Source organism: Anomalospiza imberbis, chromosome 4 (assembly GCF_031753505.1).
Source record: "Anomalospiza imberbis isolate Cuckoo-Finch-1a 21T00152 chromosome 4, ASM3175350v1, whole genome shotgun sequence".
NCBI lineage: Eukaryota > Metazoa > Chordata > Aves > Passeriformes > Viduidae > Anomalospiza > Anomalospiza imberbis.
Window position 1 is genome coordinate 16,274,893 of NC_089684.1, and position 6,000 is coordinate 16,280,892.

The following is a 6,000-nucleotide window of genomic DNA, read 5'->3' on the forward strand; positions in this document are numbered from 1 at the left end:
AGTCACTTCTCTCTTTTAGTACAAGGGGAACATAATTTGTATTATGCAAGAGAGAATAAAGGTAATGTTCCTTGAGAATCTTACCTTGGAAAAAATTAAAATGTCTTAGCCTCACGTTTTGAAGATAAGTAGTTATAGTCAGCTAAGCCTCTTGCAAAAATACATTTGATTCTCAGCTTTTAAAATTCCTTTTCAGTGCTTTTAGTTTTCCTTAGACTGCTGTAATTTCCCCCTGTGCTGAGTCTGATTAGTACAGTGGTCAGCATAGTGGGATGCTGCTTTCCTCCTTCCTGCTTGCGCTCTGTCCTTCCTCTTTCTCAGCCTGCCCTTTCCAGAATGGAGGGAGGTGGTGGGCAGAGACAGAGCCACATCACTGTCCTCCCAGCCCAGAGCTCTGCTCCTTCTTCCACTCCTACCAAAAGCCTCTTTGTTGGCTCATGAGCAGAATAAAATATTAATCTGTTGTTTCCCTCCTGAGCACCAGAGACCATCAGAGAAGTGAGTGCATTACAGAAGAAATGGGTTTCTTGATACCTAGAGGTTAGAAAGGGATCACCTGCTGGAAACACTGGAGTTGTGTTTATAGGGTAATGTCTTTAAAATTCACTGTAGAATTTGTAGAGACTCTAAAGCTGTTTTGCTGACAACTATGTTGTTTCTCCTGTCTGAAAGCATCATAACAATAAGAATAATGGTTGTGATCTAAAATTTGACACAATTATAAGGCACACTGAGCATGGAGTTGCATTTTTCATGTTTTCCACCAAACAGCTTTGTATGCTCTTTTTTTTTTTTTTTTTTGCATTTGAAATGGGACTGAGACGTGTCACTGATTCACTCCATTGGATTTCTAAATTTTTTTTGGCAAGGTCAGTGCAGTTTGGGAAACAGAAATTCTACAGCTGCTTTGCTCATTGCCTCCCTGCAGTGGTCATTGTCCCTAACAAATACACAGCCTGAGCAGTTACAAAGCATAGCACAGAAATGGATCCTGCCCCATGATGCTATGCTTAGTTCTTGTTCAGGGGCTCCACGACTGTTGTTACTTGCAAAGCTTGTTTCTTACAAATCTCTGGGGGTTGCTAGGATGGCATTGCATCCAGGCCATTGGTCCTAATACTAGGATTGAAGCATTTTTGCTACTAAAAACCAAAATGTTCCCACAGGGCTCAAGGTGGTGTAAGCCCTGGGGGCTGTATCTCAGTTTGGAGGTTTTTGCACAGGTACTGAGGTAGATCCAGCCTGTGCTGCTCCATACATGTCCCACCTCTTGCCACCCTTTCCTAGGAACTAGTGGCAGTGACAGCAGCTTCAGCTGGGCAGTGTCAGATATTTGAAAATGTGCCCAGCTCTTTGGGCTGTTTGCTGCCTGATCATCCATCCCAACCAACACACACTACCAAAACCTGGCCATGCAAACCCCATACAACCATCTACTTTTCATGCTGGATATTAAGCTTGGAGAAAACAAAGCATATGCACATTCCTGAGGAAATAAATTTTGGGAAGCTAAATTTGCAGTTGCTATTTCACATTCTTTTCTCCTTTTAAATCAAGACGTGAATGTTGTGATATGCACTCTGTGTGTATGGTGACCCTTGCTGTTGCATCCCATAACAGGAGGAGAGAGAGGAAGTGTTCTTGTATTTGCTTTGCTCTGAAGTCTTCTTTGTGTTGCCAAAATTTCTTCTTTGGCATTTTTTCCGTATCTGGCTCATTGAAGCCATGCATTTGTTTTCCATTAGTTGCCTCAGTTAATATGATGAGTTTCTTTATTATTATTTTTAAATACTGCATTTTAAATGAAAAAACACCCTCATTCAATGGTCTGATAAACTGGTGTAATTTGCTGTCTTTGCCTCATATCCTTCTTTTCACTCATTTTCCTTCTTTTTCTCTTTGATTCACATCTTTGAGCCAGCTTTGCTCATGCATACATCATTTAATGTGTTTTCAAGTGTGTGGTACTGCACACAGAAACCCCCAGTGTGAGCCCAAGCCTGCCGTGAGCTCTGCCCAGCTGACCTGTGTGCTGAGAACAGGACACTGGAGGTACCAGAGACAAGATGGTGAAAAGAGCAAAGTGTGAATAAGAAGCTCTAACATTTTTGAAATATCTGTCTTGGCTGGTTGATCGACTCACTTTCCATCTATTTACATTTTCCACATCTGTTCTGGGCTTTTTCTCCTTTGACAGAAGGAAGTAGAAATAAAAAATACACAAGAGAATAAGTATTCAGAAGTAACACTGAAGTGAGATTTTTTATGTGCTTTTTGTGTCCTATAAACCCACTGCAGAAGTAGGGCCAAAGGATCAAACCTCCCAAACTTCATACTATAAAATTTCCTCTATCAAACCCCTAATTTTTCCTCTTTTCCCTTAGGAGAGATTTCAGCCAACAGATAAGTCTTGAGTCTTGCCTCATAGACCAAATAAATCCACCCAGCATACACTGGCAGAGAAAATTAAAAGTTACATTGTCCTTATGGCTGCATTTTGTAAAATGTCTTTTCTCTGCCAGCACTTTTGGTCATAAGCCCTCTTCAGCAAATTCTGCAGTTACATTTGTGCCCTGAATCTGCTAGTCATAACAGGGGAGGTGATTTCTACCACACTAAGTGGTTTTGTATTTTTGTATAATCAGTAAATGTTTATTGGGGTGAGGCAGCCAGAGAGACCATGCTGGGCATGCTGGGATGGGGTGTTTCAATTAATTCTGAAATGTTCTAACTGCATTAATGTACTGCTTCTTTCTTTCATGTCCTTTCCCACCTCAGAAGGTGATGAACCAAGGGATCAATATTTTTTCTGACTAAACACCAGTTTAAAATTACAGTTTGAACTATTTTCTCATTATTGTGCCTTTGCCTTTTCTCTGTGTTTCTTCAAAGAGGGAAAAAATCCCCAGGCTGAGATATTAGCTGAAGAGTTTTGTCTCTCTAACAGAGAGGTCAAAAATGTGAAGTGGCTTCTGAACTTGGGCACACAAAAGCTCCCTGCATTGAATGGCTGCTTTAGAAGTAGGTTTTGAAGAGGGAATTGCATCTCCCAGCACTCTGGTGAGGCTTTTCAATATGTTATTTGATGGGCAGAGGGAAAGCCAGGCATGAGTTTACAGAGGAGTAATTTAGTAGGAAATCAAAGACTCCAAAGAGAGAATTTTAACACTCTTCATCCTCCCCCCAAAGATACTTATTATCCCAGTTATCTTCACCTCTTGAGGAGTTTTTTACCTGTGATCAGCAGCAGTTTGATGTCCTTGGATATGCCGTGTTGCTGTCCGTGACTTGAATGCATGGGAGAACTGGCTGCAATCCCCAGATAATCACCCATGAACCTGCCTGGCCTCCATGCCCTGGCCAGAGGCAGCCCTTGGCAGGAGCCTGCCTATGTCCCAGCCTTTTGTGATTCACTGCCCAGTTTATTGGTGCAAATTGAGACAGCTGAAGTTAACTCACAGAGACATGAAATGCTGGCCAGCATCTTGTCCTGTGGCTGCAGGGCAGCAACCCGTGTGGAGAAGCAGCAGAAAGCTGATAGGCAAGTCATACACTGCTGCCAGGATGGCTAGGCATCCTCTCTGAACACATTTTTCTGCCCCAGTTTAATCTCCCTGGTGCTCAGGTCATTGCCCTTTTACTCACTGAGAGGAGTTTTGATGCATTTCCCCATCCTCAGCCTTTCCACTTTGCCATTTATTCTTTGCTTCTTGATTAACTGTGTTTGAAATTGGACACAGAGGCATGTACAAGTGGAAAACCAAAGGAGAAGTCCCAAACTGTGCTGTTACTATTAATGGCAGGGCTAGCAGCCAGCGAGTTCACTTGGTTATGCCAAACCCAGATTAGACAGTACAAACCCTGACAATTTGGTATTATTTCTGAGAAATTTTTCAGTCTGTTTTCTAGTGGGGAGACAAGACTGCATTTTGCATGAAAAGAATAATTTTCTTTAGCTGTTGAGCAAACACAGAGCATCTGCCTAATATATATATCCAAGAAAAAGTAGGCAGAAAATGTTCATTTTGGAACTTAGTGGATGAAATTTTGTCCCTTTGGAGTAAATGGGAGATTTGCCATTGACTCCAGTCAGGCAGGCGTTTCACCCGATACTTTTTACATATGTTTTTATATGTTATGATAATTCGTGAATGAACTAAAATAGTCCTGTAGAGAATATATGAGGATTGTTCTTCTCTGGCTTAGGGGGAGCAGCCTTCATTGATATTGGGGTCCTTGGAATGAAATATGGATAGGAGAGTCTTTACCATATCAACAATACATACTTCATCTTATATCTCTGTTTTGTGTAATCCATCAACAGCAGCATTACAAAGAGTTAGCTGAGGAAGGAGCACAGATGGGAAGAAAATGTTTGAAACCAGATCTGAAGGAGGCTGAGGTGAGTTTTCTGGGTGGGGGTTGTAATCAGCAGAGAAAGAAGAGTATCTTGCCCTTTGAGGGTGTCTGTCTTAGGCTGTTCCAAGTCTGTGATCCAAAGGCCTAGTTGGGTTTCCAACCTCATTCTGGCTGGATTTCTAAATGCTGAAAAAATCATTAGTAGCCAGGAGATCTTTGGGGGATTTATTTGTTTGTTACCTGGCATGGGGAGATTCTGAAGAATCCTTGTGGACACAGACCTTGTCATTTCAGCCAGGTTTCTGCCTCCCAGCATCAGGTTCCTTCAACATGCTCCTAATGAAGATGCATCTTCTACCTGATGAGAAGCTGATACCCATGGACATTATGGGCTGGGTTTATCCCCTGTGAATGCACGATGCCTGTGCTCCACAGTCTGTTTTGGCCACCTCTTGCCTTGATTTGAGTATGTTAGTTTTGGCCCGGAAAGTTTCAACAGTCCAAAGGAGCTTGTCCCTTCCTGGCTCAGCCACCTGTTAGTGCTGGCCCTTGGCCTGGAAGGCTGCTAATGCAAGAGAGAAAAGGGGTAGCTGGAGAGCCATTTGTGTTCTGTTTCTGGAAGAAACTTCCATTCTTGTCCTGGTCAGAACATCTCCAGGGGATGAATAAGTGGTTTGGAACTTAGAGATGGAAAGAAAGAGGATGGAAGTTAATGTCATGATATTTTCTGTTTCAAGACTCGGGTTAGGTAATTGGGGGAATCCTCCATTACTGTAACTGCATTTAGCTTAAATATGCAGTGAAGTGACCACCTAGAGAAAATGAAACCATAGCTAATATAAAGCCCATGTAAAGCAGAACATGGGCAGATATTACAAATAATTGGTAGGATAAAAATGTTGGTTGACTGCAGAGTAGAGAAGTCCCAAACTTTTACTGACAGATCTGCTTTGCCCAGCTCAGGTGTGAAAGTAGTAGAGCTGTTTGGATAGTATTGTGTGCAAGTAAATAAGCTTGTCTTTTCAGAGCAACTTGGGTGTCTTCCTGTTGCTGTGGTATGACTAATCCCAGCCATGATAATTTGCTTCCATGTAGTTGAGAGACATCTGTATTTCCAAGTGGATCCTACAGTTATGACTACATGGCAATTATTGCAATTAAAAGGGTGTGGTTTAAATTAAAAGATTATTTAAGTGCTCATTGCTAAAGACTTGCGTCTGTTTAGCAGCCTAACAGTGCACAGTTGGGAGTGGTTCGGATTTTTCAGTTCCCTGGTACATTACTGAGTCCTGAATTCTAGCTGGTACTTCTGCTATAGCCCCGTCCCTTTAACTTAGGCAGTAATGGCATAAAGTTGTTGCAGTAAATAAAGATTTCAGATAAATGCTTTAGTGTTCAAGCAAAGAAGCCTTTGGGAATATTTCAACTCATTCTGATTTCCTTTAAATATTATCTTGGCTACAAAATACTACTATTTGTCCTTGCAATGTGTTTTGTTTTGGTTTTTTTTCCTGGAAAGCTTTAACACAAATTCTCTTGTATAATATTGTCATGTAATAAATTTTTGTGGTTTGGCTGATGTTCTGGTTCAAGCCTGTTCTAAAACAGAAGGAAGAAAAGTAGCCTAAAATAGCAATCAGA